The sequence below is a fragment of the Hemiscyllium ocellatum genome, chromosome 6 (genome assembly GCF_020745735.1).
Source record: "Hemiscyllium ocellatum isolate sHemOce1 chromosome 6, sHemOce1.pat.X.cur, whole genome shotgun sequence".
NCBI classification, from domain to species: domain Eukaryota; kingdom Metazoa; phylum Chordata; class Chondrichthyes; order Orectolobiformes; family Hemiscylliidae; genus Hemiscyllium; species Hemiscyllium ocellatum.
The window spans coordinates 103770715-103796430 of NC_083406.1; the positions used below are offsets into that span (position 1 = coordinate 103770715).

Below are 25716 nucleotides of genomic sequence, written 5' to 3' on the forward strand. Positions count from 1 at the left end.
GTGATGTATACGTATTGTGTACTAATAGTGTAAGACTTAACGTTTTTAAAAATTGAGCCATTTTTGTATATTTTTAAGGGTGGGGGGAAAAGCGGTGTGATGATACCTCTTCCGGTTTTAAGAGGTGTATTGTTCTGTTTTGTTTTTTGAAGTTTTCAGGCAGAAGCACTGAGCAGCCTTTTTTTGTATACATTCATTTTGTGGGATGTGGGTGTTGCTTGCTGGCCAGCATTTATTGCCTGTCCGTAGTTGCCCTTGAGAAGTTGGTGGTGAGCTGCTTTCGTGAACCGCTGCAGCACACCTGCTATGGATTGACCTACAATGCCATTAGGGAGGGAATTCCACGAGTTTGAGTCAGCAACAGTAAGGAGTTATGTATTTCCACGTCAGGATGGTGTAAGTTTGGAGGAGAACTTGCAGTTGGTCATCTACCCATAAATCTGCTGCCCTTGTCCTCGATGGAAGTATTTGAGAGTTGAGAAGGTGCTGTCTGAGGATCTTTGGTAAATTTCTGCAGTCCATCTTGTGGATAGTACACACTGAGCGTCCATGGTGGAGGGAGTGAATGCTTGTGGATGTGGTAACAGTTCAGCGGGCTGCTTTGTCCTCGATAGTGTCAAGCTTCTTGAATGTTGTTAGGGCTGCACTCATCCAGGCAAATAGAGTATTCCATCGCACTCCTGACTTGTGCTTGTAGATTGTGACTTTGAGGAGTCAGAAGGTAAATTACTCGCCACAGTATTACTAGCCTCTGATCTGCTTTTGTAGACAGTGTCTATGTAGTAAGTCTAGTTGAGTTTCTGATCAGTGATAACTCCCAGGCTCGTGATAGTGGGGGATTCAATGATGTTACCATCACTGAATGTCAAGGGGCTGTGGTTAGATTCTTTCTTATTGGTGTTCTTCCTAGCATGGCATTTGTGAAGCTCAAATGTTACTTGCCGTTTGTCAGCCCAAGCCTGGATATCAACAAAATCCTGTTGCATTTGGACATGGACTGCTTCAGTGTCTGAGGAATCATGAATGGAGCTGAACATTGTGCAAGTTGTTGGCGAACATCCCCATTTCTGACCATGTGATGGAGAAAAGGTCATTAAAACAGTTGAAGATAGTTGGGCGTAGGACACTACCCTGAGGAACTCTTGCAAAGATGTCCTGGTGCTGAGATGACTGACCTCCAACAACCACGACCGTCTTCCTATGTGTCAGGAATTACTCTAGCCACCAGAGAGTTTGCCTCATGATACCCATCGATTCTAGTTTTGCTAAGGCTCCTTGATGGCACCCTCTGTTGAATGCAGCCTGTCTCTCGCCTCACCTGGAATTCAGCTCTTTTGTCCATATTTGGACCAAGGCTGTAATTAGGTTAGAAGCTAAGTGACCCTGGCAGAACCTAACTTAGTGTCACTGTTTGACACCACCTGTCACTTTAGTGGTGATCGACAATAGACTGATGGGCCAGTAATTGGCTGGGTTGTATTGTCCTGCTTTTTATGCACAGGACCTACTTGAGCAATTTTCCACATTGTTGGGTAGATGCCAGTGTTGTAACAAGCTTCCCCAGGCTTAACTAGGGGAGTGGCAAGTTCTGGAGCACAAGTCTTCAGTACTGTTGCCGGAATGTTGTCAGGGTCTGTAGCCTTGTCTACCAGAGCCACAAGTGTAAACGGCTTGTGAGACCTTGTATTTTTTTTAAAGTTGGAACAATAGAAGCAGCCTGAATAGTGTGGTCAAGTTGTCACAGAACCAGAATTTTCAGTTTAGTTTTTTAGTTTTTCAGTAGTAGCAGTTGTTGCTAGGATCTCAGCAGGGTTGGAAATTTAAAGTCGTTGTCATTTTCCTTTTCGTTGTGCTATTTTTGAACATTGCTTGGTTTTAAAACAAATGTAGAAACTGTAAAGTGCAAACTGGGTAAATGCTTGTTGTGAAAAATAGTATAATGTGGATTTATCAAGAAGCTAAAATTTAAAATCAAAAATGGCATGCTTGCTGCTATATTGCTACTTATTGTAGCTAACTTTTTAAAAAAGAAACTGCAGATTTTCCACATTAATACTGCAGCAGTGGATAATATAACCATCCATCCATCCATCCTTCCCTTTCAAAATATTAATGTGCTATGGTTAAAATAGTTTTGACAGCCTTTCTACGTTTGTGAAATGTCCAAGTCTTTGTTCAGAAGTGACTGTCCATCAGTCAATTGGCCAAAGATAATTACTGCTTCACTGTGGGAGAATCTGCTCTGGTTAAATGTTATTGGCTTATTGTGAGGAAATACTTGGGCCATGTTGATGTATATTTCATCTAAAAGCTGACATCACACTATTGCTAAAGGCAAGGCAGGCAGAAGCTGATGGATTAGCTGCACCATGGAAGTGAAGTTTGCTTGTTACTTGGAGTGCACTAAATGGTTTGTATACTGAAGGTAATGTAATTTGGTATGATTAATCTGTAACACTTCTAAAACTTTTTAATGCATGTGTTTGTGCATACTTTTAGGAACTTGAGGAGTAAGCTGTTCAGTTTGTTATGATTGCTTCTTCATTCTGTCAGATTATATCTGATAATTCATCTGAATGCAATTTTCATATCTTTGCTCAGTAATATACAGAAATCTACCATTCTGACTTCAGGAATTCATTCTCGAAATCTGTGCTTTCACAGCTGTCCAAACTGTTCTGTAGGTTGTCTGCCCTCTGAAGAAATTCCTCTGTTTTAAATTGCCTCCCTCTAACTCTGAGACTATAATCCTCGAATTTTCAATTTACCAGCAAGGAGAAGCGTCCTATGGGCATCAGTCCCGTCACACACTTTGTAATTTTGTAAGCTTTAGTGATATCTTGCTTTCAAAACTCTGGGAGTTTTGTATATTTGTATTTGATGTTGATCCAAATGTTAGAATCACCTGCCTCTTAACTATAATTTGTGACTGTTAATTTTTGTTGTAGCATGATTTAATGCTGCATTAAAGGTCAACGAGGAGTTATGCTGATTTAGGTTTGTTCTGTCTTTTATAATAACTATCTGGTTCCTTTGAATATCATAATTTAACCTGCTTTAACCATGGTCTCTGGCATTGGAATCAGATCCTAATCACTAGCAGAATAACAGAATTATGCTCTCAAATTAAGTCATTTGTGCATTTGTTAGCTGGGAAAGATTTTCTTCATACCCCTGATGCTTTTTGCCAATCATTTTAAATCTGGGTCTTGTTTATGGTCCTCTCAGCTCTGTCTTTGAGAAAATGAGTTTCAACTTTTCCAATCCACCTTTGTAACTGAAGTCATTTCATCCTTTAAACCATTCTTGTGAATCTTGGTTGCACTTTCAAATGCTTTGACGTATTTTCGAAAGGACTGCAGCCAAATGAATTCCATGTGTCTATATTATGCCGAGGGCATTATATTTATGTAAGAATGTTTCAGAATTAGAAGGCATTTGCAACAATTTTAAATAAAAACTATATTAAAATCTGGAGCCAAAGGCCAAGAAATAGTGATGTGTTAATTGGATAGCTTTCTCATTGTCAGGAGCCGGAACTGGCATGATAAACATTGTGGTTTCCTTCTATGCTGTTGGTTTTGATTGAATAGAACTGAAATTTGCTGTATTCTCAGTGAATTAGGAATTATGATACAATACAAACAACCACATTTTAAAGCATTTTATTACTGGCATAGCAATTTTTTTTAGAGAGTCATAGGGATGTACAGCATTGAAACAGACCCTTCAGTCCATCTTGTCCATGCCAACCAGATATCCTAAATTAATCTCGTCCCACTTGCCAGCATTTGGCCCATATCCCTCTAAATCCTTCCTATTCATTGTCCCAGCCAGATCCCTTTTAAATATTGTAATTGTACCAGCCTCATCTACTTCCTCTGGCAGCTCATTCCACACTTGCACAACTCTCTGAAAAAGTTGCCCCTCTGGTCCCTTTTAAGTCTTCTCCCTCCCCTTAAACCAATGCCCTCTAGTTTGGATTCCATAACCCGGGGAAAAGGCCTTGGCCATTGACACTATCTATGCATTGCATGGTTCTATCAACTTATGTAAGGTCACCCCTCAGCCTTTTGTGCTCCAGGGAAAATAGCCCCAACCTATTCAGCCTTTCCCTATAACTCAAACCCTCCAACCCTGACAACATCCCTGTAAATCTTTCCTGAAGCTTTTCTATTTCCTCTTTAATCAATCACGAGACTAACTTGCAACACGCTTATTACACCTTGTCACCATCTCGCTGCTCCTCTGCAAATTAAGTGAAATCTAAGAGACGTTTTGTGCAAAAGGAATTCATCATTAAGTCATCTGATGGGTCATAATGTAACATGGCCCTATATTACAGAAAGTCAGATTTCAAGACTGATCAATCACAAAAACACTGAGAGAAGAATGTTATTATTAGCCAGAAAGACTGTATAAGGTCTCAATGATTGAGAATTTCAGTTGTGAAGCAATTGGAGATCAGAGTCAAAACGTGTGGCGCTGGAAAAGTGCAGCTGTTCAGGCAGCATTCGAGCAGCATTCCTGATGAGTTTATGCTTGATACGTTGACCCTCCTGTTCCTTGGGTGCTGCCTAATTGGCTGTGCTTTTCCAGCGTCACGTTTTTTAACACTCAAAAAAAAAAGGACACAATACTAGGTTTGTAAGCCTGGTATTTCCACCAGGCAGGCAGGGAAAAGAAGTAGAAAAACCGAGGAAAGACGTACTTTAGAATTATCAAATAGGTCAGAATTGGGTTTAACCAGGTACATAAGGAAAGCTGGAATTGTAATGGAGTTGGTTAAGCACTTGTATGTATCAGAGAAACAGACAAGTGCAGTAGAGTTATAAAAACTTAATTACAGTTGAGACAAATGGAGTTAGAAGATGAAGGCAAAGAAGAACCATCTTAGAAGAAAGAGAGAGCAAAGTACTCTGTGCATGGTTTGCATTTTGTATTGTTGTTTATAATATCATTTTGCTTCTAGTTGTGACTATTCCAATGCATTCTGGCTGGTTCTCCACTTACCACCTTTATTGGAATCATAAGTACTTGAGTGTCTGGGTTTGAACTAGGCAATCCTTCGAGAATTCAGAAAGGGAGACCAAGTCCTTTGTCCCATTAGATCATGTGCCATGATATGATTATGATGTCACAAGCATGTCCCTTTTGACACACGTTATTGTTGTGAGACTCAACACAAGTTGCTGCAGTAAAACTCAATCTTGCTTTTCTCCTTCAAGGCATTACTTAAAATCTGTCCCTATTCAAGCTTTTGGGCAGGTAACCTAATATTTCCTTATGACATTATTTGTCATTGTTTTATAGCGCTTTTGAGAAGTCCTTTGAGGGCTGTGAAATAAAGGTACGATGTAAGTATAAACTCCTCATCAGTGCCTCAGTTGATTGAGCGCACTGCTCCACATTAGAAATTTTATCTTAGCAGTACTTATTTAGCCTTTAGTTGTTTTGTCTTGGATAAAATGGACATGGAGGTAGGAGTTGAAAGCAGAAGACTACAAGCATTCACACTGCCCACTATGATGTCACAGTTTTGGTCACAGGACATTTTGCTGTTCCTGAATGAACCAGATGCTACTGTTTTGCTGGGAGTCTGCACATTTTTCATTAAACGTCTGTCTTGACAGTTTATTTACAGATTGCTCTTGAATTTGGTCCTCTGAAGGCACTATTTTAACCCTCTTTCAGCAAATTCAATGTAAATCGCCACCTAGAATTGTGTTGTGCATTGAGAATGGAAATTATAAGAACAGGGATATGTACCAAAATAATAATTTCCTGGAAGTGTTCCTTTCACCATGCAGAAGGACATTAGATTTCCCTTGGATCTCCCCACCTTTCAGCCAGTAAGCCAGCAATCCTGAAAATGGAAAGGCAATGTTTCCAGTGAATTGGAAGACTTGGAGGTTTAGAGGATTCTGGATGTCCTGATACGTAGGTCACAAAAAATTGCAAACAGTACCAAGGATTAAAAAGGGAAATTGAATGATAGAATTTATTGCAAGGAGAATGGAATGTAAAAATTGATGTTTTGTCACAGTTGTGTAGATCTTTGAGAACTTCTATGGTGTAGTGTGTGTAGTTTTGGTCTCTCCTCTGAAACAAGGATCCATGTGCACTGAAAGCAGTACTGGAATATTACCTTTAATGCTCTCTGGGAGTTATAATTTTATGAGGAAAGGTTAGACTGCATTGGGACTGCATCTATTGATCTTCAGAAGACTGATATGCTGAGTAGATTTGACAAATTGGATGCTGAAAATTTGGCTCCTTTTGTAGGATGTGGTAGAACCAGGGAACATAGCTGCTTGTTTTTAAAGTAAGGGGTCTCCCATTTAAGACACTTTTTTTTCTCCTCTTCCCCAGTGAATAGTGGAGGCAGGGTAATGGAATATTTTTAGGGCAGAAGTAGTTGAGAATTGAAGGACGTCTGTATGGGTCACACTGTGAAGTTGTGGCCAAAATCAGATCAGCCATGATCTCATTTGAATGGCAGAGCAGACTTGTGACCAACTCCTGTAAGTTTGTGTATGAACTCTGCACTCCCATTTGGCTGAAATAGACAGCAAACAGCAACGTTCATTATTAACTGAGTGACGAGAGAGGTCTTGCCCTAACAATGGCTGCAGGACTGTAGGTGAGAATGAAGGCTCTCCAGTCCAATCCAATATGGATCACAGCTGGGGATGATTCTGTCTGTCTTGGTGTTACTTTTCAATCTGTTGTGCTCATTTAGAATGCAGCACCAGTTGCCATTTTGTGCTCATTGGAGCTTTTTCTGACTGGGCCAGCTTGTGTTGGGTTCCAACAAAAGGTTAATTAGTGTTGCATCTGCTAATGCAGAATATTTCCAGTATGTTATCATCCTTTTTGTTCAAGTAGGTTAGCCAAAGGATGTATTTTTGGGTTAGTAATCCAGAGACATAAGACATACTATGGAGATGTTCAAAGCTCACCATGGTAGCTGTTTAGAGCTTAAATTCACTTCGTAAAAAATCTGAAGTAAAAAGGTAATTCCAGGAGTCGATGGCCTAATGGTATCATTGCTAGGCTAAATTCAGCTGATGTTCTGGGGTCTCTGGTTTGAATCCTGCCATGTTGGTTGGTGAAAATTGAATTCAATAAATATCTGGAATTAAGAGTTGAAGGAAATCACTGCTGTTTGAGAAAAACTCATTTGGTTCATTTGTCATTCAGGGAAGGAAACCTGCCATCCTTACCTGGTCTTGCCTACATGTGGATCCACAGTACAACTCTTGACTGGCCTCTCTAAAATGGTCTAGCAAGCCACTCAGTTGTAACGGTCACTATTTAGTCTCAATAAAGGAATAAAACTGGACAGACTGTCAATCTAGGCATCAGAAACAATGGTTAAAACAACCCTTCAAAATCGTCCTTACTAATGTCTGAATCTAATGCCAAAATTGAAAGAGTTGTCTTACAGACTGGTCAAGTGACAGCCTGATATACTGTACAGATGTTGCCCTAGACCTCACCATAGCCATGCCTGGGTATGTCCTGTCCCACTAGCAGGACAGGGTCAGCAGAGGTGTGACATACTCATAGACAGTCAGGAGGGAGTTCCCCTGAAATTCCTCAACATTGACAGTGGACCCCCATGAAGTCACATGATATCAGGACAAACATGGGCAAGGAAATACCTTGCTGATTATCACATACCATATCCCCTGGCTGATGAATCAGTCCTATTGCATGTTGAGCAACACTTGGAGGAAGCCCTCATGGTAGCAAGGACACAAAACATACTCTGGGTAGGGGATTTCAATGTTCACCATCAGGAGTAGCCTGGCAGCAGTACTTCTGATCAAGCTGGATCCTCGAGGACAAAGCTGCTAGACTGGGTCTGTGGAAGGTATTGAGGGAACCAATAAGAGATATATATGACCTCATCCTTACCACAGATGCATTTGTCCATGACCATATTGGTTAGAGTGGCCACTGCACAATCCTTGTGGAGCCAAAGTCCAATCTTCACATTGAGAATCAGATGTATTGTTTGGCACTATTATCAAGCAAAATGGGACAAATTTTGAACAAAGCTGAAAATGTGTTGCTGGAAAAGCGCAGCAGGTCAGGCAGCATCCAAAGAGCAGGAGAATCGACGTTTCGGGCATGAGCCCTTCTTCAGCAACACATTTTCAGCTCTGATCTCCAGCATCTGCAGTCCTCACTTTCTCCTCAAATTTTGAACAGATCTAACAAATCAAGAATGGACATCCATAGGGCACTGTGGCCCATCAACAGAATCATACTCCACAATTCTGCAACCTTGTGGCCCAGCACACTCCCCCAGTCTAACATTACCATCAAGCCAAAGGATCAACTGTGGTTCAATGAAGAGTGCAGGGGGGAATGTCAGGAGCAGCATCAGGCATACCTAAAAATGGGGTGTCAGTCTCATGCTACAACAGGACTACTTGTGTACCAAACAGCAAAAGCAGCAGATGACAGACTGAACAAAGCAATTCCATAACGAGCTAAACAGATCTAAGCTCTGCAGTACTGCTGCATCGATTTGAGAATAATGGTAGACAATTTAATATCTTCCTGGAGGAGGATGTTCCATGAATATCCCTATCCTCGATGATGGAAGAGCTGAGCAAAGGATAAGCCTTTAGCATTCATAGTAGACTTTAGCCAGAAGTGCAGAGTGAATGATCCACCTTGGCCACCTCCAGAGATCCCAGCATCATAAATGCCAGTCTTCTGCCAATTTGATTAACTCCATATAATTTCAAGGAATGGTTGGAGGCACCAGATACTGCACAGATTATGGATCTTGACAGTATTCTAACATTAATACTGAAGATGTGTACTCCAGAACTTAGAAATGTAGGAACAGAAGTAAGTCCCTCAAGCCTGTTCAGTGAGATCATGGCTGATCTGTGGCCTAACTCCATATATCTGCCTTTGGTCCATGTCCTTTTTAATAGCTTTGAACAAAAAATAATCTGTCTCAGCATTCACTGCCATTTGTCTGAAGAACTGCTTCTTAACTTGCTTCACCTAAATTGTTCCAGTACTACCACAACATTGTTATTTGCTCAGTGTGGAATACTATCCATATATGTCCTGTAAGCAAAATTTGATTTGATTTATTATTGTCACCTGTACCTCAGCACAGTGAAAGGTTTTGCTTTGCGTGCAGTACAGGCAGATCATACTGTACAAAGTGCATCAGGCTAATAGAAAAGAGCAAAGAATACAATGTTACCCCTGCAGAGAAGGTGCACTAAGAACGAGGTCAACATTAAATTTAAAAATTGAGATCCATTCAGAAATCTAAAACAGTTGGGAAGAAGCTGTTCCTGTTATCTATTGGTATGTGTATTTAAGCCTTTGTATCTTCTGCCTGATGGAAGAGGTTAGAAGAAATTATAACCAGGGTGGGAGGGGGTCTTTATGTTGGCTGTCTTCCTGAGGCAGTGAGAAATATAATTGGAGTCAGTGGATGCAGGGTTGGCTTGCATGATGTTATAAGTTGAAGGTGTGTACCGTACCTTTGAGAGAGTGAGCGCTGCCAAGCACCTAGCAGGCATGGAGTGTGCTGGAAAATTTAAACATGTAACATTCACAACAATTCGAATTCAGCCAATCAGTTTAAGTTATGCCCCAAGATACTAAAACCCAATTGAATTTGAATTTTACTGTTTTGCTAACATCAAACCATTGAGATGATCCAATGTTTTGGTATATAAAAGCAGGCATTTTGGACAGTTAGCCAGAGCCCCTTCTGCTATCGAATGACTGCTATTCAAAAACATTATCTCTGAAAAGTACTTTTTTTTTCATATGAAACATCTCTACAGCAGAAGACCAAAGGGGACCCAGGGAAAATCTACAGGGGAGGATCAACCCAGCTGGTTGGCTTTGAGCTGTAAATTTAATAGGAACTTTATTGGATCAGTATATTGTTATATAGTGGGACGGAAATAAATCATCAAGACAAAGGGAGCTTATAGTTGTAGAAATCTTACGAGAGTATCTGTCTCCACAACTGTTTCAGACAGGGCATTCCATATTTCTGCCACTTGGTGGAAAAGATTTTTCCTCTGATCTCTCTAAACCACTTTCTCTTTTTTCTTCAAATTAATGCTGACTAGTTTTAGACATATCTTCCATTCTTTCACTGTCAATGGGTCAAAATCCTGAGAACTCTCTTCCTTCACTCCTCACTAACGGCATGTGGACTGCAGTGGTTCAAGAAGCCAGCTTGCTGCCACCTTCTCGAGGGGAATGATGGGCAGCTAATAAATGCTGATCCAACCAACAATGCCCATGTCTCTCGTGAATATTTTAGAAAAAAAGTGTTCTTTTTATAATTTGAATCATAGAATTCCCACAGTGTGGAAGTAGGCCATTTGACCCATTAAGACCACACTGCCCCTCCAAAGAGCATCCTACCCAGATCCACCTACTCAACCTATCGTTATGCCCTAGCATTTACTACGGCTAATCCATCTAATCTAATTGTACAAAGCATAATCTGTTTAACTAATATCCTTGAGGGAGGAAAAACTGCCATCCTTATGGGTCTGGCCTATACAGACCTCTAGACCCATGCAAATATGGATGACTCTTGACTTCCTTCTGAAATGGCTGAGTACTCTGCTCAGTTATTTCCAACAACCACAGAGAAAACCACTGAGGGTGTACAGGTGTCAAATGGACGTCACAAATTTGAAAATAGCATTGCGCAAATTCTGAGAACAAATATAAAGCATGTATCATCTTGAATCAACACAACATCCCCCTTCCTTCAGAGAAGGTAAATTCTTAAATTCCATTACTGGTTTCTTTGCTGAATGATACATCTATTGTTGGGACAGTGATATGAGGAATGCCTTGTCTTTCTCGTGTTCCACTACTCCACGCGACACAACATAAATTTAATTGCTTTGTTTATTTTCTGATTAGTATAGAATGTTCAGATTCTGGCACATGTCAGCCAGTGTCACCAATATCGGATCATGTCTCTGGAAGCTCGGCACATACAGTTTGCTCAGGGGACTCCGGCTGAGCAGGTCCTTGTTTTTTCTCTCAGCAGGTTTTACCAATGTAAAGTCCAAGCCTGCAACGCAAAATTCAGAGTACCACTAAAATTCAGTCATAAAAAAAGTCAGGTGTTTTCCCTGAAGTGAATTCAAGCAACTATTTAGAATCATGTATTTTCCAAGAAATTAGTTTTTTTTTACAAAAAAGATCCTCAATCCTTATATTGACCTATTGAAAAAGACAATCCTTCAAACTCGAATTCACAAAAAACTGTTGAAAACAAAGCCATCCTAACAATATTATGCCAACTGTTCTGGACTTTTTCCCTTTTAGCTGAAATTAAGTTTCTGTATGGTCCTGGTTTTTGTAGATGTTTTCTTAGCAGTCTGTTCAGGAATGTTATTACACATCTCTGGAGAAAGTGGGACTTGAACATCGGTCTTCTGGGAGACACTACCAGTTCACAATATGAGCCCAAACCTGATCTTTACAATTTTACATTTCTCAATTTAAATCACACTCTCTACTTCCTAAATGCGATGGAATACTAAACCAGTATGTGCAATGCCAAGTGATACTTAAGTGGGCCAATGCACCATGCAGATTAAAATGAAACTACATGACTAAAACTCACATTTAGTCCATGATCTGTTGCCTTGACTGATGCAGCAATTTGAGCAGTTTATTGGGTTTAATGTAACTCTGAAATTGTGTTCAGTAAAATATGTTGGAAGACATGTCAGATGTGGGAAGATGTTGTCAAATAACCTGTATGTAGTTACATAAGTTTGAATATCATGATTATGTAAAATATGAAGTGCTGCTATTCCTGTAGAACTGTATTGCATTGTTTGTTAGTGTCATCCATAGCTCAACTGATAATATTCTTGAGTCTCAATGTGAGCTGAAAATGTGTTGCTGGTTAAAGCACAGCAGGTTAGGCAGCATCCAAGGAATAGGAAATTCGACATTTCAGGCATAAGCCCTTCATCAGGAATGAGGAGAGTGTGCCAAGCGGGCTAAGATAAAAGGTAGGGAGGAGGGACTTAGGGGAGGGGCGATGGAGATGTGATAGGTGGAAGGAGGTCAAGGTGAGGGTGATAGGCCGGAGTGGGGTGGGGACGGAGAGGTCAGGAAGAAGATTGCAGGTTAGGAGGGCAGTGCTGAGTTGAGGGAACCGACTGAGACAAGGTGGGGGGAGGGGAAATGAGGAAACTGGAGAAATCTGAATTCATTCCTTGTGGTTGGAGGGTTCCCAGGCGGAAGATAAGGCGCTCCTCCTCCAGCCGTCCTGTTGTTATGTTCTGCCGATGGAGGAGTCCAAGGACCTGCATGTCCTCGGTGGAGTGGGAGGGAGAGTTAAAGTGTTGAGCCACGGGGTGGTTGGGTTGGTTGGTCCGGGCATCCCAGAGGCGTTCTCTGAAGCGTTCCGCAAGTAAGCGGTCCGTCTCCCCAATATAGAGGAGGCCACATCGGGTGCAGCGGATACAATAGATGATGTGTGTGGAGGTACAGGTGAACTTGTGGCGGATATGGAAGGATCCCTTGGGGCCTTGGAGGGAAGTGAGTGTGGAGGTGTGGGCGCAAGGTTTACATTTCCTGCGGTTGTAGGGGAAGGTGCCGGGAGTGGAGGTTGGGTTGGTGGGAGCTGTGGACCTGACGAGGGAGTCACGAAAGGAATGGTCTTTGCGGAACGCTGATAGGGGAGGGGAGGGAAATATATCCCTGGTGGTGGGGTCCGTTTGGAGGTGGCGGAAATGACAGCGGATGATACGTTGTATACGGAAGTTGGTGGGGTGGTAGGTGAGAACCAGTGGGGTTCTGTCTTGGTGGCGTTTGGAGGGGTGGGGCTCACGGGCGGTGGAGCGGGAAGTGGAGGAGATGCGGTGGAGGGCATCGTCGATCACATCTGGGGGGAATCTGCGGTCCTTGAAGAAGGAGGCCATCTGGGCTGTGCGGTGTTGGAACTGGTCCTCCTGGGAGCAGATGCGGCGGAGACGAAGGAATTGGGAATATGGGATGGAGTTTTTACAGGGGGCAGGGTGGGAGGAGGTCTAGTCCAGGTAGCTGTGGGAGTCAGTTGGTTTATAGTAGATGTCTGTGTTGAGTCGGTCGCCCGAGATAGAAATGGAAAGGTCTAGGAAGGGGAGGGAGGAGTCTGAGACAGTCCAGGTGAATTTAAGGTCGGGATGGAAGGTGTTTAGTAAAGTTGATGAACTGTTCAACCTTCTCGTGGGAGCACGAGGCAGCGCCGATACAGTCATCGATGTAGCGGAGGAAAAGGTGGGGGGTGGTGCCAGTGTAGTTGCGGAAGATGGACTGTTCCACATATCCTACGAAGAGACAGGCATAGCTGGGGCCCATGCGGGTGCCCATGGCAACTCCTTTAGTTTGGAGGAAGTGGGAGGATTGAAAAGAGAAGTTATTCAGGGTGAGGACCAGTTCAGTCAGTCGAAGGAGGGTGTCAGTGGAAGGGTACTGGTTGGTGCGGCGGGAAAGGAAGAAGCGGAGGGCTTTGAGTCCTTCGTGATGGGGGATGGAGGTGTACAGGGACTGGATGTCCATCGTGAAAATAAGGCGTTGGGGACCGGGGAAGCGAAAATCCTGGAGGAGGTGGAGGGCGTGGGTGGTGTCCCGAACGTAGGTGGGGAGTTCTTCGACTAAAGGGGACAGAACCGTGTCGAGGTATGCGGAGATGAGTTCGGTGGGGCAGGAGCAGGCTGAGACAATGGGGCAGTCAGGTTTGTGGATTTTGGGCAGGAGGTAGAAATGGGCAATGCGGGGTTGTGGGACTATGAGGTTGGAGGTGGTGGATGGGAGATCCCCTGAGGTGATGAGGTTATGGATGGTCTGGGAGATGATGGTTTGGTGGTGGGAGGTGGGGTAGTGGTCAAGGGGGCGATAAGAGGAGGCGGACGCGGGCTGGCGTTTGGCCTCAGCAGTATAAAGGTCGGTGCGCCAAACTACTACCGCGCCTCCCTTGTCTGCCGGTTTGATGGTGAGGTTGGGATTGGAGCGAAGGGAGTGGAGGGCTGCACGTTCTGAGGGTGAGAGGGTGGAGTGGGTGAGAGGGGTGGACAGGTTGCGTTGGTTAATGTCGCGGCGGCAGTTGGCTATAAATAGATCGAGGGCGGGTAAGAGGCCAGCACGGGGTGTCCAGGTGGATGGGGTGCGTTGGAGGCGGGAGAAGGGGTCGTCAGAGGGTGGGCGGGAGTCTTAGTTGTGAAAGTAGACACGGAGGCGAAGGCGGTGAAAGAATTGTTCAATATCTCGCCGCTTGTTGAACTCATTGATCCGAGGGCGTAGGGGAATGAAGGTGAGGCCTCTGCTGAGGACTGATCTTTCATCCTCAGAGAGGGGGAGGTCTGGAGGGATGGTGAAGATCCGGCATGGCTGGGAGCTAGGACCTGGTGTGGGACTGGAGCTGGGGGCGGGGGCAGAGATCGACGTAGGGGCGGGGTTAGACGTGGTGACGTTGCTCGGTGTGGGGGCGGGAGTCGAGCGTGGGGGTGGGGTCATGCGTCGTGACGAAGGTTTGGTGAAGGCGGGGTTACATGTAGTGACGAAAGACGGCGTGGGGGCGGAGAAACCTGAGGCGTTGTGGTCCTGCAGGTTAGTGATGTCAGTGGGGGCGGAAGTGGCTGCGGCGACGGCAACCGAAGGGGCGGAAATGGTTGTGGCGACTAAAGAACCGTAGTCATTCCCGGTAGCCGCGGGGGTTGCGAGTCCGTCGGCGATCTCAGAACCCCACTGGTTCTCACCTACCACCCCACCAACCTCCGTATACAACGTATCATCCGCTGTCATTTCCGCCACCTCCAAACGGACCCCACCACCAGGGATATATTTCCCTCCCCTCCCCTATCAGCGTTCCGCAAAGACCACTCCCTTTGTGACTCCCTCGTCAGGTCCACACCCCCCACCAACTCAACCTCCACTCCCGGCACCTTCCCCTGCAACTGCAGGAAATGTAAAACTTGCGCCCACACCTCCTCCCTCACTTCCCTCCAAGGCCCCAAGGGATCCTTCCATATCCTCCACAAGTTCACCTGTACCTCCACACACATCATCTATTGCATCCGCTGCACCCGATGATGTGGCCTCCTCTATATTGGGGAGACGGGCCGCTTACTTGCGGAACGCTTCAGAGAACACCTCTGGGACGCCCGGACCAACCAACCCAGCCACCCCGTGGCTCAACACTTTAACTCTCCCTCCCACTCCACCGAGGACATGCAGGTCCTTGGACTCCTCCACCGGCAGAACATAACAACACGACGGCTGGAGGAGGAGCGCCTCATCTTCCGCCTGGGAACCCTCCAATCATAAGGAATGAACTCAGATTTCTCCAGTTTCCTCATTTCCCCTCCCCCCACCTTGTCTCAGTCAGTTCCCTCAACTCAGCACCGCCCTCCTAACCTGCAATCTTCTTCCTGACCTCTCCGTCCCCACCCCACTCCGGCCTATCACCCTCACCTTGACCTCCTTCCACCTATCACATCTCCATCGCCCCTCCCCCAAGTCCCTCCTCCCTACCTTTTATCTTAGCCTGCTTGGCACACTCTCCTCATTCCTGATGAAGGGCTTATTTCGAATTTCCTATTCCTTGGATGCTGCCTAACCTGCCGTGCTTTAACCAGCAACACATTTTCAACTGTGATCTCCAGCATCTGCAGACCTCATTTTTTACCCTTGAGTCTCAATGTGGTGAGTTCAATCCTGCAGAAAGATGAGGACAGCTCACTGAAAGGTGCAATACTGAGAGTTTTTTTTTAAGTTCACTTGTGGGATGTAGGTGCTGCTGGCTGGGCCAGCATTTATTGCTCATCCCAGTTGTGTTTGAGAAGGTGGTTGTGAGCTGCTTCCTTGAATCATTGAAGTCCATGTGCTACAGATCCACAATGTGGATAGGCAAGGACTTCCAGGACTTGGACCAAGTGGCAGTCAAGGAATGATGAAGTATTTCTAAGTATGATGATGAGTGGTTTGGAGGGGAACTTGCAGGGGTGATGTTCCCAAGCATCTGCAGACTTCCTTTCTAGATGGTAGCAGTCATGCATTTGGAATACGGTTTCTAAGAATTTTTGAATTTCTGGACTGCATCTTCTAGATATTACACTTTTTAACTACTGAGTGGCGGTAGTAGGGGGAGTGGATGTTTGTGGATATGGAACCTATCAAGTGGGCTGCTTTCTCATGGATGGAGTAAAGCTTCATATGTGTTGTTGGAGTTGCACTGCCCAAGCAAATGGGGAGTATTCAGTCATACTCCTCTCTTGAACCTTTGTAGATGGTGAGCCATCTTGGGGGAGTCAGGAGGTGAGTTACTAAGTGCAGTGTTCCTAACCTCTGGCCTGCTCTTATCACTAACTGTGTATTTATATGGTGAGTTCAGTCCAGTTTCTGGTGAATGGAAACTCCCAAGGATGTTAAGAGTGGGGTGATCAGTGCTGCACGAGAAAAAGTGCTATATGAGATAGTCCCCTCTGCTAAATCTGCTGTCTGCCACCTCAAGGGAAATGTAAAAGATGTAAGTTTGCTCACTGAACTGGAAGGTTCATTTCCAGATGCTGCTTCACGCTACTAGGTAACATCTTCAGTGGGCCTCTGGACGAAGCTCTGCTGATAATTCCTGTTTTCTGTGTATATGCTTGGGTTTCTTTGGGTTGGTGATGTCATTTCCTGTTCTTCTCAAAGGGTGGTAGATGAGTTCTAACTCAGTTTGTTGATAGTTCCGGTTTGATAGAGCTCCAGTTGGAGCGCTATCAACAAATACATCTACCACCCTCTGAGAAAAACAACAGAAAATGACATCACCAGGAAAAAGAAACCCAAGAATATACATAGAAAGCAGGAATTATCAGCAGTGCTTCACCCAGAGGCCCACTGAAGATGTTACCTAGCAGGGTGATGAAGCGTCAGGAAATGAACTTTCAAGCTCAGCGAGCAAACCTACATCGAGAACCTCAACCTGAGTTACAAATCTTCTCAAAACTTGCTAAAATGTAAAATAGCCCATTCCGTTATCCTGTCCCTGTTGTTAAGGCCAAGATTTACCCATCAGTCAACATATCTCAAAAAGATATGGTCATGATCACATTGTTGTTTTGCAAGAGTTTTGTAGGTGCAAATTGGCTGCTTTATTTCCTATATTACATCACTTCTCAAGTACAGAATAAAATGTAAAATATTTACATCTGGTGATTGCAAAAAGTACTATATAAAGTGCAATTGAGCCAGGAGGCCGAGTTTCAAGTCGCACTTGCTCTCGAGATATATAATGACATTGTTGAGCACTTGGAAATTTATTTATAGATGCAAGAAATTTCTTAATGTTAGGTCGCACATTAGCCGTTGAAAGGCAGGAAAAGTCTTCAGCTAAAGGCAAAATACTATGGATGTTGGAAATCTTAAAGAATTGAATGCTTGAGAAACTCGGTGTGTATAGCAGCATCTGTGGAGCACAAAAGACTGTTAATATTTAGTTCATGGTATGACTCTCCAAAACTGAGAGGTGTTGGAAAATATAGTTTCTATTATAAAGAGTTCTGAGCTGCATGGCATATTAACCTGTCCCAGGGCCATTTCTATGCTATTGTATTGACTGTAAGAGAAAATCTACATTACTGATTTGCCACCGAGCTTTTCCAAGGCTCTATATGCACAGCTAATTACATTGAAGTACAGTTATTGCTATTATATAAACAAGTGCAGTGGTCAATTTCTACTCCAGGCTCTACAGATAACAATAAAAGGTATATCTACTTTTTGTGTTAAAAATGTTGGCCAGGACATCTGAATATAGAAAGGTGGCTTTGGAATGCAAGTCTTTATTTCTTTCGTTAACAATTTAAGCTATGTTGAGATTAAACCATAAGAGAACTTAAGCAATGGATTGTGCTAAATTTGCCTTAATGCTGAATTAGGTTAATTAGCAAATAGATTTCTTCTAGCTCAAAATAGATAATCTATTAATGGATTTTGATAATTTTGCACAAATTAGGCTGATCTGAAAATGGACTTTCTCTACTATAGATTGCTCAAGTAGATATGCAAAATACCTTGACTTTTATATCCAAATATAATCAAACAGATATTAGGGAGTATTTAAGAGCTCAAGGCAGTCCAAGAGAGGACTGATAGTGGGAAGAATGGGGTTATATTTCAAATTTGTGCAAAATTTGAGAAATGTGGTCACAGTCATACAGCACAATAGGTATTTGCAGGTATGCAGTATTGTAAGATTGTCACAAGAAAACTACTTTAGTTGTACCTGTCGAAACAAGTCATCTAAACTTAATTTTTGTAAACTGTGACTGACTGCTTGCTAATACTTAGACTATATTCACACTCTTCTGATATAAACTTTAGACAATGAATAGACTTTCAAACTGTGATTCACACTGAGTGCAATGCAATGAAATTGGAATAAAACAAAGTGCTGGAGAAGTCTGCAAGGATCTATGGAGAAAAAAACAATTGAATTGACATTTTGAGTTCAGTGACAATTTGTCATAACCATCTGGAGCATAAACAGTGTGCTTATTTAGTTGGATGTCTGCAATTTTTGCAAGAATGTTTCAGAGATGATTTTGTTTGAGAGTTAAAGCTAAATTAGATTGTGTTCAGTGAACCCCAAAAGTAGTGATAACCCATTTACTTCATTAGGTCAAAGAAGAAATTGTTTGAGAGAGAATTAACAATGGATTCATTTGAGAACAGCTCAGTGTAGGTTATGTTGTTATGGAGATGATCCTTAAAGATTATGTAGTTTCAGATTGTCTGGATATTTGCTGAAAGAATTGATTGCAGTTTGGACTGTTTGTGGTTTATAGCTCTCAGAATTTAGCAAAATTATAATTAAATGCATCTACACCGTAAACTGAGTTTATACTAAAACAAAACATCATCATTGATCATGAAAAGCAGGTAAAATTTAATCGTAGTTCAATTTTATGGGCAAGCAACAACTTGAAGAATGCCTAGGTTGAAACTAATGGGCGAATCTACATTGGTGTTCAACAGTCTAGTTCCAAAGAAGGCAACATGGAGATTAATTTAGAAGTGCTGTAAAAGTAACCAGATTAAGTTGATAGACGACGAGCTGGAGTTGGGTGTTCTTCAGTGAACAATGGCAGCAAAGTATTTGGAAGTATCTTAGACCATTCGTGTGGGGTAGGAGTCGGGCAAGAAGAGTAATCCTGAGTAGATAGGCTATAGTGTTAACTTAATTGCTATTTATGCAGTGAAGCTTGTATGTTGTGTTTTTAAAAGAAATGTCCTCTGGCATAATTCTAGTGATAGGTGTTCAAACTTTTTTTTTGAATGGTCGCTAAATGGATCGTAACAAACTTCACTCGGATCTTGATGAGTGAATTATCTGTATTTTCTCTACCTGAACTGTAAACTGTAGTATTTTTGATTTTTATTTAATATAGGTATCAGTGGCAAACCCAATATTGATCCTTGATTGACATTCAATTGAGTTGCTGGTTTGGCCATTTCAGATGGCAGAGTTAGCATTGCTGAGAGTCTAGAGTTGCATGTAGGACGGATCAGGCAATAATGGCAAATTTTCTTCTCAAAAGAACATTTTGAAGACCCATTAGTTCACTATTTTGATTTTTTTTATTGGTCACCAATACTGAGACTAGTTTTATATTCCAGTAAATGAATTCCGATTCCACAAGCGGTCATGACGTGATTAAAACGCATATCATCAGGCATTAAAATAGAGCACAGAACTATTCACACAGATACTAGGCATCTGGAACAAACAGGAATTATGGGAGAAACAGTGGGTCTGGGAACATTTGTTGAGATAAGTGTTCATGTTTAGAGTCCAGTGACCCTTTCCTGTTTTCTCAATTTTAATCCACCGGGTTGGATTTTATACTGAAGTGCATGGGTGGTGTGTCTGACTATTATTCAGTCACTGTTGAAGGTTTCCTGCACATGTCAAATTGTGTGAATCTCAAAATTCAAATATTGTCTTAAGTGTGAGTTTAGCTTTTTCTTTAATTAGCAGAAAAACCCAGAGTTAAAGCTTAGCAAAGATATGCTGGCCAACAGTGTGAAATGCTAAATATCTCCAACCAAGGTGAGAGAGAGAGAACTTGGAACAGTGTGAATCTGCTTTAATCTTAATATTTGAGAAAAAATGTTTCAACAGAAAATTAGTTTCAGGCTTTAAGTTTCCATTTTCTTTCTTTCTCCTTAAGGTGAAACAATGAAGTAGCCATACTGTTTTAAGACAAAGAAATGCAGAGCTGACATTAAATGATGCCAGCAAATCAACCTTGCTGTACGTAAGTAGCAGAAGTGTATTCTAAGCATTTGTGTGTAACCACTTCATGAATTTGTTAAGCTGCTACTGTTTTCAAGTCTGTGCAGATCGGTGCTTTTGCTGTTCAAAGATATTTAACCTAATATGTTTTGGATACTGAATTTGTTGACCTATGGTGCTGGAACAAATAAACCCCTGTGGATTTGTCAGCTTAGTTCCTAGTATTAAACTAGATAATTATAGACTTTTCTTTTTTGATTTACTAACATTTCCCTTACCCATTGTTGCTCATCTTGGAGTTTGGATCAACTTTGCATGTGTTGATGAAACTGTTGCATGTTAAAATTGACTGACATTTCACTGTATAGGATGTTTTCTAATGGATGTAAATTTGCTCGCCGAACTGGGAGATTCATTCTCAGATGTTTCATCACTATACTAGGTAACATCATCAGTAAACCTCCGATGAAGCACTGGTGTTACCCACTTTTTGTGTTTAGGTTTCCTTGGGTTGCTGGTGTCATTTTCTGCAGTGATGTCAATTCCTGTTCTAACACAAATATAAATCGGGTCGTAACACCAGTGCTTCACCCAGAGGCCCACTGAAGATATTACCTAGTATGGTGACGAAAAGTCTGAAAACGAGCCTTCCAGCTCAGCAAGCAAACTTACATCCAGAACCTTAATCTGAGCTACAAATCTTCTCACAACTAGCTGATGTTTTCTAATCACTAAAATGTTGAAGGTGAGTATCTTTACTATGACAGTACTAGTTTAAACTTTCATCTTATGGTTCCTTCTTCCCTTGCCTTTCCTCATACTATTCAATCCACTCGCATTCCATCCTGTTTTCCATTGCATTTTGCTCATGCCATCTATTTTCACTGTGTTTTATAAGTACAATGCAAACCACACATCTCCCAAATCCCTCCAACCAATGTAGCTCTTTTGCATGCTCTAATTTGAATAGAACAATACATGGCTGATATATTTCAAAGTAAGAGACTTATTAGGATCATAGAAAGTAATCGACCAGAAACTCATTTGGCTCACCATGCCAATGCTGACACTTTGAAAGAGCTGTATATTAATTCAATTTCCTTGTTTTTCCTAGCCCTGTTTGTTTCTCCATTGAGGGGTTATCTAGTTCCTTTTTAAAAATTGCAATTGATTCAGTTTCCACAACACTTTCAAACACTAAATTCCAAATCATCGAACCTATGTGCACAGTTTTTCTTCCTTGTCTTATTTCCTGTTCTTTTGCCAATTGCCTTAATATTGACAGCTGGTTATCAGTGTTTATGCCTCTGGAGACCATTTCTTCTTCTTTACTCTATCAAAACTCTGAAGTTCGCTAGTCTCTGTATGGTTGAAGACCTTGGTCTCTGGTAACTGGTGTATTATAAAGAGAAATATCTATCAGGGGCTTGAATGACATAATTTACAATGAGAAATCTGAAGGAATCCCAAGTACTCCAGTAAGGCTTCTCATACTGTCAGGAGCAACTATGTTCCAGGCATTATGATCTTTTCAAATTCCTGTTAACATGGATTATTGCATAACACTCATTAACACCAAAGCTCACTTTTATTGATATATAGCATCCAATCCTACTGACTCATAGTATAGAAACAGACCCTTCTATCTAACTTGTCCATGCCAACCAAGTTTCCCAAACTAAAACTAGTCCAATTGCCTGCGTTTGGCCCATTATCCCTCTAAACCTTTCCTATTCATATATCTATCCAAAAGTCTTTTAAGTATTGTAACTGTACCTGCATCTCCCACTTCTGTCGGTTCATTCCACATATGAACCGTCTTGTGTGAAAATGTTGCTTCTCAGGTCCTTTTATAAATCTTTGTTCTCTCACCCTAAAAATGTGCCCACTAGTTTCAACTCTGTCACCCTAGGGAAAAGATCTTTTGCTTTTTACCTTACCTATGCCTGTCATGATTTTGTAAACCTGTACGGTCATCCCTCACAGCCTCCTATGTTCCAGTTAAGAAAAAATCTCAACTTATCCTTATAATCCAACCCTGCAGTCCCAGCAAAATCCTTGTAAATCTTTTCTGAACCCTCTCCAATTTAATCATATCCTTTCTATAGCAGCATGACCAAAACTGCACATAGTACTCTAAAATGTACATCCATATCCTGTACAACCTCAACATGGTGTCCCAACTCCTATACTCAGTGGTCTGAGCAGTGAAGGCACGTGTGCTTAATGCAGCCTTAACCACCCTGTCTACTTATGATGCAAGTTTCAAAGAGCTCTGAACCTTATCCCCTTGGTCTCTCTGTTCAACAATATTGCCCAGGGCCGTACTATTAACTGTCTGAGCCCTCCCCTTTGTTTCTGCCAAAACGCAATACCTTGCATTTAACCAAATTAAACTCCAATTGCCACTCTTCAGTCTGTTGACCCAATTAATCAAGATTTCTTTATGATCTTAGTCAGCAATGAAGGTGGTTATCTATGACACCAATTTTGATGTCGTCACCAAACTTACTAACCATGCCTCATAAATTCTAATTCGAGTCGCTCATATAAATGAGGAAGGAACGTTGACCCTGCATCAATCCCTGCCGAGCACTGCTGTTCACAGGTCTCCAGTCCAAAAAACAACCCTCCACCACCACCCTCTGCTGCAAGGAAGCAAGATGTCAACAATTTCTGACATAAAGGCCAGAGTGGGTACCTGGCTCTTGGATAGTAGTACCACTTTGCTCTTGGTACTACTATCTTGGGCAGCCCAGGACAACATTCCAGTGGACACTACAGCCAAATGCATTCCCTCATCCACAGACTCAGGCGTCCAAAGCCTGTGTGCTTTAAAATTGAACTTTGGGGTGCACCAGCAGCTGGCATTGATATGGGCCCTAACACTATTGTGGATTTACATGCAGAATAGGCACTGCCATGTTTTGAGAAGGCAACTCAGCACCACTACTTCAAGGGCAACTAGGGGTGGGCAATAAATGTTGGCCCAGTGCCACCCACATTCCCTGTGGGAATAAAAAGAAATGCTGCTGTAAAGATATGCATCCAGCTCACAGATTGGAACAGCCGGCATTTTGGTGCTGCTCAGGAAAATGGATAGGCAAATATTAAAGAGAGCTGTAATTATGGTTGCCTTTAATCTGCATATTGGGAAAGTCAGATTGGTAATACTGTAGTGGAGGAATTACTGGACTCTGAATGGAATGGTTTTCTGGATCAGTATGTTGAAGAACCAACCAGAAAACAGGCCATCTCAGACTGACTATTGTTTAATGAGAAAGAATAATAGACAATCTAGCTTTGAGAGACCACTCAAGGAGGGGTAACCATAACATGATAGAATTCTTCATTAAGATGGAGAGTGATATTGTTGATTCTGAGACTAGAGCCCTGAATCTAAATGTATCTATAATGATATGATTAAAGAAATGATGATGGATAGGCAATGGCAAACATTAAAAGACTGCATGGAGGAACTGCAGCAATTGTTCATTCCTATCTGGCAAAAATAAAATGGGAAAGGTAGCCCAACTATGGGTAACAAAGAAAAGTATGAATAGTATTAGATCCAAACAAATTTGGCCCAAGAAATGTAGCAGACCAGAGGATTAGGAGCAATTTAAAGTTCAGCAAAAGAGGATGATATGGATTTAAAAAGGGGGACATTGATTCAGTAAGATTGTGGGGAACATTAAAATTGACGGTAAAAGTTTCTAAGATGTATGTGAAGAAAACAAAGATTGATAAAGGTAAATGTGGATCCTTTACTTTGAGAATCAGGGGAATTTATAATGGGGAGCAGACAAGTAGCTGACCAACTCGATACATAGGTTCTTTAGTGACAAAAGAGGTCATAAATAGCATGGCAGAAATATTTGGGAAACACAGCGTTTAGAGAAGGGGAGAAACTGAAGAAAATAAGTATTAGTAGGTAAATGATATTGGGAAAATTGAGACTGGGGAAATGGAAATTGAGATTGAATGTAGATAAATCCCCAAGGCCAGATAATCTACTTAATGACGTGGCCCTTGAGAAAACAGTGGCAGAATCAGCATAGAATCTACTGGAATTATTTGAAGATGTGACTTGTAGAGTTGGTGAGGGGATGCCAGTGGATTTGATTTATTTGAACTGTCAGAAGTGTTACTCACCAATCTATATGGGACTATTGACACAGTCCCATATAGATTAGTGTGTAACACATGGGATTTGAGGTCATGGATTGAAATGGATAAAACTGAAACAGTGGAGGAATAAATGGGTTTTTTTGCCAAATGACAGGAAGTAACTAGTAGAGTCCTACAGGAGTCAGTTCTAGAACCCCATCTATTTACGATGTATATTAATGATTTGAATGAGGAAACTAAATATAATACCTCCAAATTTACAGGTGAAACAAAGTGAATGGGAGGATGAGATGTGAGGAGGGTGTAGAGTTGCTTCACTGTGATTTGGGTAAGCTGGGCGAGTGGACAAATGCTTCATAGATGCAGTGAAAGGTGAATGTGATGTGGGTTTATCTATTTGTGAGAGCTCATATAGGAACATGTACTACCTGGCTATAAATTTGAAGAAGGTGATGTGCAACAAGGCTAAGGTAGCCTTGTACACCACTCACTGAAGGTAAGTGTGCATATGCAGCAGGTGGTTCAGAAAGCAGATGGTCGACATCCTAGAGAGCGGTTTGGACTACAGGAGCAGGGATGTCTTGCTGTGATTATACAGGGCCTTGGTGTGACCATGCCTGGAATATCTTTTGTAATTTTGGTCTCCTCCTCCTCCTCTGAAGAAGGGTGCGCTTGCTATAGCATAACTGCAGCAAAAGTTTACTAGACTGATACATTGAGATTGAATTGGAGATTATATTCACAGGAGTTTAGAAGGGCGGTTTCTACAAGATCCCTTCTCAACCAAATTTGAACAGGACGAGACGAGTAAATGCAGAATGGACATTCTAGATTATAGCAAAGTCCATGTCCTTGTTTAGTGACACCGGGCAGACCACTTAGTACTGAGCTAAGTAGAAATTTCTTCAGAGTGGTGAACCTGTGGAAGTCCCTACCACTCGGCGAACAGAACCACTACAACAAGCACCCGAGCTACAAATCTTCGCACAAACTTTGAAGTCCCTACCACAGATCAGTCATGACAGATGGGTCATGTCTGTTGTGGTTCTGCTCGCCGAGCTGGAAGTTTTTGCTGCAAACGTTTCGTTCCCTGGCTAGGGAACATCATCAGTGCTGTTGGAGCCTCGTGTGAAGCGCTGCTTTGATGTTTCTTCCGGTATTTAAATTGGTTTGTTCTTGCCGCTTCCGGGTGTCAGTTTCAGCTGCAGTGATTTGTATCTGGGGTCCAGGTCGATGTGTCTGTTGATGGATGTTCTTGCCGCTTCCGGGTGTCAGTT

General features: G+C 42.2%; 1 protein-coding gene across 9 annotated transcripts in view; it reads left to right on the top strand.

Moving 5' to 3' along the window:
* LOC132816525 (inositol polyphosphate-4-phosphatase type I A) overlaps window positions 1-25716 on the top strand; it is a 213749-nt gene that overhangs the window by 68201 nt on the left and 119832 nt on the right. For 8 of the 9 annotated variants that reach the window (XM_060826226.1, XM_060826233.1, XM_060826234.1 and 5 more), the window contains one exon: window positions 20244-20330. The gene's annotated coding sequence lies outside the window, so the exon portion shown is untranslated. The remainder of the gene's footprint in view (window positions 1-20243; window positions 20331-25716) is intronic. The other variant, XM_060826228.1, reaches the window with a different exon arrangement.